This window comes from Salvelinus namaycush, chromosome 26 (assembly GCF_016432855.1).
Source record: "Salvelinus namaycush isolate Seneca chromosome 26, SaNama_1.0, whole genome shotgun sequence".
In the NCBI taxonomy this organism is placed as follows: Eukaryota; Metazoa; Chordata; class Actinopteri; order Salmoniformes; family Salmonidae; genus Salvelinus; species Salvelinus namaycush.
Genome location: NC_052332.1, coordinates 10,643,264 through 10,651,965, shown reverse-complemented (window position 1 = coordinate 10,651,965; position 8,702 = coordinate 10,643,264).

The following is an 8,702-nucleotide window of genomic DNA, read 5'->3' as shown; positions in this document are numbered from 1 at the left end:
ATGCATAGTCTTTCTAAGAAAAATTGCCTATGGAATTTTAGAGCCCCTGCATGTGGTAGCCTATTGAATAACTATGTAACTGCAATAACAAAGGGCTTGTTTGGAATTAGTTGGATATCCGAGGGTTTCCTCTTGATTTATCAGCTAGACGAACGAACCCTTCATGAACTACAATGCTTCAAATGACTTATAACCATTAATCCATATATCTTATAAAGGGCTTATGAAGGCGCCATTAATAATGTATAAGATATACACAAAGGTGACCACATTTACAAACCAGAGGGGAGAGTCCAGGTGGTAATACTTGACCCATGTCTCTCTCTGAGGAACACAGCACAAGCAGTCAGTCACAGGTCACTGCTAATGTGGGGACATTGTGTCCGACAGACGTGGCTGTAAATGTGTCGGTGTACGGTAAATGACGCTTGTGTCACGTCTGATGAGACCTGGCTGATGCATGCGATTTTTGTTGACTCACCGCGCTTGACCGGTGACTCACGCGCGGAACCAACTGGCACCGGCTGATGAATAGAATGGAATTGAATTAGTTATATTGCCACATGATCCGTGGCACTGAAAATGTTATTGGACCGGTTTCCTGGACAGAGATTAAAGCTAGTCCTCGACTAAAAAGCACTTTAAATCGAGATTCTCCATTGAGCATTGTTAGGCCAGGACTAGGCTCTGTCTGGGAACCAGACTCTGTCTGGGAAATCGGAACATTATGTTCAGAAGACAACTTTGTATTTTCATATCTGCACATATAGGGTAATATAGCCACACACACAATAATGATAATCATGTCATGGTGTGAGAGTTCAGTTTCAAGTGTATTTGCATAATGCATACGTTGGAAATCTTACTCACCGGGGTAACAGTGAGAGACGCTGAATGTGTGTGTAAGAACTCCTGACTAATTTGTGAACGGAGCGAATTTGTAATTGCTGTTCTATATCAGATGCCTCATTCAGGGAGGAGCAAGAGAGAGACAGATGGGTGAAGAGTAGAGAGAGAGATAGATATAATAAAATATATATAGAGAGAGAGAGAGTGGAGAGGTAGATAGAAGTGTATGGTCTTACCAGTGAGCTGTTATCCAGTGCTACTCTCAACATGTCCTCTTCTCTGTCTCCAGACATTCAGCCTCTCTATGTAACCGTACTTCAGCTGGGTTGTATAGTTGTACAATCAAATGATTCATGTAGCCCACTTTGGGACCATGGACATTTCATGGTATAGGGCCCTATAAAATATGTGATGTGGAGACCATGGCCGCAAAACACTGAATCCAGACATTATAATGGAATTCAACAATATGTTGGACATTTGACATTTTAGTATTGCGTATTCAGTCCATACATTTTCATACTTGTCCCCCTTGGGAATTGAACCGACAAACCTAGCGTTGCAAGTGCCATGCTCTACCAACTGAGCTACACGGGACTAACTTAGCAAGCAATCAACTAAATGTTTGAACGTTTATTAATTTGACCAAGTTTATCATAAGACATCAACAGAATGCGAGTGATTCGTATTTATTGCAACTTTCTGAAGAGGCAACGAGAATCCCCGTCTATATACAGTCCCTTCAGAAAATACCCCTTGACTTTTTCTAATTATGTTACAGCCTTATTCTACAATTGTTTAAATTCAATTTCTCCTCATCAATACCCTATAATGACAAAAAAAAAAATGATATTTTTGCAAAAAACAGAAATACCTTATTTACATAAGCATTCAGACCCTTTGCTATGAGACTCGTAATTGAGCTCAGGTGCATCCTGTTTCCATTGATCATCCTTGAGATGTTTCTGCAACTTGATTGGAGTCCACCTGTGGTAAATTCAATTGATTTGACATGATTTAGAAAGGCACACACCTGTCTATATAAGGTCCCACAGTTGACAGTGCATGTCAAAGCAAAAACCAAGCCATGAGGTCGAAGGAAATGTCCGTAGCTCCGAGACAGGATTGTGTCGAGGCACAGATCTGGTGAAGGGTAACAAAACATTTCTGCAGCATTGAAGGTCCCCAAAAACAGTGTCCTCCATTATTCTTAAATGGAAGATGTTTGTAACCACCAAGACTCTTCCTAGAGCTGCCGCCCGGCCAAACTGAGCAATCAGGGGAGAAGTGCCTTGGTCAGCGAGGTGACCAAGAACCCAATGGTCACTCTGACAGAGCTCGAGAGTTCCTCTGTGGAGATGGGAGAATCTTCCAGAAGGACAACTATCACTGCAGCACTCCACCAATCAGGCCTTTATGGTAGAGTGGCCAGGCGGAAGCCACTCCTCAGTAAAAGGCACATGACATCCCGCTTGAAGTTTGCTAAAGGGTACCTAAAGACTCTCAGACCATGAGAAACAAGATTCACTGCTCTGATAAAACCAAGATTGAACTCTTTGGCCAGAATGCCAAGCATCATGTCTGGAGGAAACCTGGCACCATCCCTATGGTGAAGCATGGTGGCAGCATCATGCTGTGGTGATGTTTTTCAGCGGTAGGGAGTGGGAGACCGAGGGAAAGATGAACAGAGAACTGTACAGAGATCCTTGATGAAAACCTGCTCCAGACCGCTCAGAACCTCAGACTGGGGGCGAACGTACACCTTCCAACACAACGACCCTAAGCACACAGCCAAAACAACGCAGGAGTGGCTTCGGGACAAGTCTCTGAATGTCCTTGAGTGGCCAAGCCAGAGCCCAGACTTGAACCTGATTGAACATCTCTGGAGAGTACCGAAAATAGCTGTGCAGCGACGCTCCCCATCCAACCTGACAGAGCTTGAGAGGATCTGCAGAGAAGAATGGGAGAAACTCCCCAAATATAGGTGTGCCAAGCTTGTAGCGTCATACCCAAGTAGACTCGAGGCTGTAATCGCTGCCGAAGGTGCTTCAGCAAAGTACTGAGTAAAAGGACTGAATACTCATTAGGGGTATTGTGTGTAGATTGGTAGGGGAAAACATTTATTTTAGAATAATGCTGAAACGTAACAAAATGTGGAAGAAGTCAAGGTTTCTGAATACTTTCCAAATGCACTGTAGGCTACATTAAGCTACGAAATAAACTTTCCAGTGACACTGACTCACCCAATGATGAAAATGATTCATAGGCCACTCACCAGTAATGCCCGATGCGCTCGTGCCAATATCTCAAGGTGCTGTTTGCTCAGAATCGCTGAAAGTTGTTGAGAAAAAAATAGTTTGCTTCCACAGACAGATTAGTCCACTCTTTTCAGCATTAGGCATTTGCTTTCCAATTGGTAGGCCACGTTTTTCTCACAATTGTTTTTATACATTTGTGAAAGGCAAACTGACAGCTGCGAACAACCATAGATATATGATCCATAGATGGGCAGTTCCCATTCAAGTCAGGACTGGTAGCCATTGTTAGTGTACTAATGAGTTTAACAGTTAGAGTGCCAGGGTTAGAGGTTCCAAAATCCTTCTATAGAATATACATTTGGCTCACGTGCTGCCCAAATTGCGGCCTTCCCAGCTGTAAGTGCTTGTGATAAAACTAAACCCACAGCTATTTTGTATAAGCTGTTTAAAAAAATAATATTTAACCTTTATTTAACTAGCAACGGCCTCCTGCGGGGACGGGGGCCTGGGATTAAAAATTAAAAACAAATACAATATAAATATAGGACAAAACACACATCACAACAAGAGATGGGGGCATGCTTGGCAGCATGAGTGAAGGAGGTTTTGTTGCGAAATAGGAAGCAGATTCTAGATTTAATTTTGGATTGGAGATGCTTGATGTGAGTCTGGAAGGAGAGTTTACAGTCTAACCAGACACCTAGGTATTTGTAGTTGTCCACATATTCTAAGTCAGAACCGGGCGGGTGGGTGCGGGCAGCGATCGGTTGAAGAGCATGCATTTAGTTTTACTAGCATTTAAGTGCAGTTGGAGACCACGGAAGGAGTGTTGTATGGCCTTGAAGCTCGTTTGGAGGTTTGTTAACAGTGTCCAAAGAAGGGCCAGATGTATCCAGAATTGTGTCGTCTGCATAGAGGTGGATCAGAGAATCACCAGCAGCAAGATCAACATCATTGATGTATACAGAGAAAAGTGTTGGCCTGAGAAGTTAACCCCGTGGCACCCCCAATAGAGACTGCCAGAGGTCTGGACAACAGGCCCTCCGATTTGACACACTGAACTCTATCTGAGAAGTAGTTGGTGAACCAGGGGAGGCAGTCATTTGAGAAACCAAGGCTATTGAGTCTGCCGATAAGAATGCGGTGATTGACAGAGTCGAAGGCCTTGGCCAGGTCGATGAAGACGGCTGCACAGAACTGTGTTTTATCAATGGCGGTTATGATATCGTTTAGGACCTTGAGCGTGGCTGAGGTGCACCCATGACCAGCTCGGAAACCAGATTGCATAGCGGAGAAGGTACGGTGGGTTTCGAAATGGTCGGTGATCTGTTTGTTAACTTGGCTTTTGAAGACTTTAGAAAGGCAGGGCAGGATGGATATAGGTCTGTAACAGTTTGGGTCTAGAGTTTCTTTCCCTTTTGAAGAGGGGGATGACTGCGGCAGCTTTCCAGCCTTTAGGGATCTCAGACGATATGAAAGAGAGGTTGACCAGGCTAGTAATAGGGGTTGCAACAATTGTGGCGGATCATTTTAGAAAGAGAGGGTCCAGATTGTCTAGCCCAGCTGATTTGTACGGGTCCAGATTTTGCAGCTCTTTCAGAACATCAGCTATCTGGATTTGGGTGAAGGAGAAGCGGGGGGAGGCTTGGGCAAGTTGCTGCGTGGGGTGCAGAGCTGTGGGTAGGGGTAGCCAGGTGGAAAGTATGGACGGCCGTAGAAAAATGCTTATTGAAATTCGCGATTATCGTGGATTTATCGGTTGGTGACAGTGTTTCCTAGCCTCAGTGCAGTGGGCAGCTGGAAGGAGGTGCTCTTATTCTCCATGGACTTTACAGTGTCCCAAAACTTTTTGGAATTAGTGCTATAGGATGCAAGTTTCTGTTTGAAAAAGCTAGCCTTTGCTTTCCTAACTGACTGTGTATATTGGTTCCTGACTTCCCTGAAAAGTTGCATATTGCGGGGGCTATTCGATGCTAATGCAGTATGCCACAGGATGTTTTTGTGCTGGTCAAGGGCAGTCAAGTCAGGAGTGAACCAGGGGCTATATCTGTTCTTAGTTTTAAATTTTTTGAATGGTGCATGCTTATTTAACCTCTCTAGGGGGTGTGGGACGCTAGCGTCCCAGAATTCATGAAACATACAAGTGTTATACATGGGTTTAAAGATAAACTTCTTGTTAATCCAACCACGGTGTCAGATTTCAAAAGGTCTTTACGGCGAAAGCAAACCATGCGATTATCTGAGAACAGCGCCCAGCAGACAAATCATTACAAACAGTTAGCAGCCAAGAAGAGGAGTAACAAAAGTCAGAAATAGCTATAAAATGTATCACTTACCTTTGATGATCTTCATATGGTTGCACTCCGAAGACTCCATGTTACACAATAAATGTTTGTTTTGTTCGATAATTTCCCTCTTTATGTCCAAAAACCTCTGTTTTGTTGGTGCGTTTTGTTCAGCAATCCATTGGAACAAAGCGTGGTCACGACATACAGACGAAAAATCAAAAAAGTACAATAAAAGTTCGTAGAAACATGTCAAACGATGTTTAAAAATCAATCCTCAGGTTGTTTTTGTCATAAATAATCAATAATATTTCAACCGGACAAAAGCTTCGTCAATAGAAAAGGAGAAACAAGAAAGGCGCACTCCCGATCGTGCGCTGGACTCATGTCTTGACATTTCCACTGTCCACTCATTGAAAGTGCTGTATCTCCCTCATTTTTCAGAGTAAAAGCCTGAAACAATGCCTAAAGACTGGCCACATGTAGAAGAAGCCATAGAGATTGTGAACTGGGTCCTAAGTCTTTGTATGGTGGATAGGCTTTCAATGGAAAAACAGCCTTTCAAAATAATAGTACTCCCTGGATGGATTTTCCTCGGGTTTTCGCCTGCTATATCAGTTATGTTATACTCACATACATTATTTTAACAGTTTTGGAAACTTTAGAGTGTTTTCTATTCAAATCTACCAATTATATGCATATCCTAGCTTCTGGGCCTGAGTAGCAGGCAGTTTACTTTGGGCCCGCTTTTCATCCAAAATTCCAAATGCTGCCCCCTACCCTAGAGAAGTTAAGATGGTTAGGAAAGCACTTTTAATGAACAACCAGTCATCCTCTACTGACGGGATGAGGTCAATATCCTTCCAGGATACCCGGGCCAGGAGTCTTTGAGTCTTTGAATGAAGAGATTGAGATAAAACTGTCCAGTTTGAGTGTTTGTTGCAGTTCGTTCCAGTTCCTAGCTGCAGCGAACTGAAAAGAGGAGTGACCCAGGGATGTGTGTGCTTTGGGGACCTTTAACAGAATGTGACTGGCAGAATGGGTGTTGTATGTAGAGAATGAGGCCTGCAGTAGATATCTCAGATAGGGGGGAGTGAGGCCTAAGAGGGTTTTATAAATAAGCATCAACCAGTGGGTCTTGCGACGGGTATACAGAGATGACCGGTTTACAGAGGAGTATAGAGTGCAGTGATGTGTCCTATAAGGAGCATTGGTGGGAAATCTGATGGCCGAATGGTAAAGAACATCTAGCCGCTCGAGAGCACCGTTACCCCCAGATCTATACATTTTTTCTCCGTAATCTAGCATGGGTAGGATGGTCATCTGAATCAGGGTTAGTTTTGCAGCTGGGGTGAAAGAGGGGCGATTATGATAGAGCAAACCAAGTCTAGATTTAACTTTAGCCTGCAGCTTTGATATGTGCTGAGAGAAGGACAGTGCACCATCTAGCAATACTCCCAAGTACTTGTATGAGGTGACTACCTCAAGCTCTAAACCCTCAGAGGTAGTAATAACAACTGTGGGAAGAGGGGCATTCTTCTTACCAAACCACATGACCTTTGTTTTTGGGAGTGTTTAGAACAAGGTTAATGGTAGAGAAAGCTTGCTGAGTATAAGACTGTATCATCTGCATATAAACGGATGAGAGAGCTTCATACTGCCTGAGCTATGTTGTTGATGTAAATTGAGAAGAGCGTGGGGCATAGGATTGAGCCTTGTGGTACTCCCTTGGTGACAGGCAGTGGCTGAGACAGCAGATTTTCTGTAGTTAAATTATGCTCTCTGGTGTAGTATTTTGAATAATTGTATTTATGTCTGTTCAGCAAGGAGCAATATCATTTTGGGCAAAATATTTTTTTGTGCTGGATTTTTGCGAAAATATTTATATTTATCAGGGGTTGTTGCAGCACCCCTACTTCCCACTGCTATGCTACCACCACATGTCCGCTACAGAAACACCACTGAACAACTGCCTCTTGCTAGGTGCACTGGAATTAAAGAGTAACTACACACAAAACATCTACATAAAGTGGTCTCTTGATGTGGTTTAAGCATTGTTGTGGACTTAAAACATCAAATTAAGTTGTTTTTCTATAATAATAAAAAAGTGTGATTTTGAGAGCGAAAACCTGAAGAAAAAAACATGGAAACAAAATCTGGAAAAACAAAACGGAATTTGGGAAAAATAAAACCGATTTGATAATGGTAGCATATCCTTAGTCATGGCTCCCCTTTACACATACACACCGTCATCTGTTTTCCAGTCTGCTGGTGACGTGGGCCTCTACCGAGAAATGGTGTGTTACTATGACATAGTTATACTATGACAGCGTTACTTTGACGGGTGGAACAGGCCGGATCTGAGGCAAAATCTGGTGTGTAGGTGAGGGCTTCCGGAATGGAAAATCCGGAGAGGTCACATCTGCTAGAAAGAGAGGGAGAATAAAAATATATTCTTATGAGAACTAGAATGTATCTAACTAAAGGGATGAGAGGGGAAAGAGAGTGGGGGGTGGGTTAGGGGTGAGGAGGAGATGAAGAACAGATGAGGGAAAGAGGGGGTGTATGGGGGAGGAAGAGATTAGAGCGAGAGTGTGCATGGGAGTGGGGAGATGTTTCCAATAGGTAGAGGCCCTCTCCTCGATAGAGATCTGGTGTGATGCTCTATTCCTGGCCTAGCGACTATACACCACCCTGGGTGTGTGTGTAGCTACTCTCAGACCATCAATTTAGAATCATATCAAACCTCCGGAGTCATTGTAACAGTCCATCGCTAAGCTATACACAGTACCAACATGCTGAGCCAATGGCGTTTAGTTCAACAGCATCTGCAGAATAATTATCACTGCTCTTAAAGTTATTTGTACTTGTGAAGATCATAATTTATGGTAGTTGTCTTCCCTACTCTGGTTGAAAGCAAGTCCCTTCGTATAAGAGTGTCTGTTAAATTGCTGAAATGTTCCTTTAGAATTTAAAGAAGCCACACAGCATGGCTAGACCAGGGAGAAATCACTCTTATTTCTGTTCTAATTGTGTCTGTGGTGGTGGTGGTGTGATAACTACCACAATGAGGTTTACAGAGCTGGGTGTGTTAGCTGTTAACTAGCTTTTAGCTTCTATGGCAGGGCTGATCAACCCTCCTGCTGAAGAGCTATGGCGGGGATTTTCAAGTTTTTACTCCTACCGTGCTCTGGAGTAGTGCTGGAGCAAAAGCCTGCATACTTAGAATGTTCTATATCTCTCTCTTACTCCCTCACTCTGTCTCTTCTTGGATGTCTCTGTGCTCTGCTGTCTGCTAGCCAGCAGTATG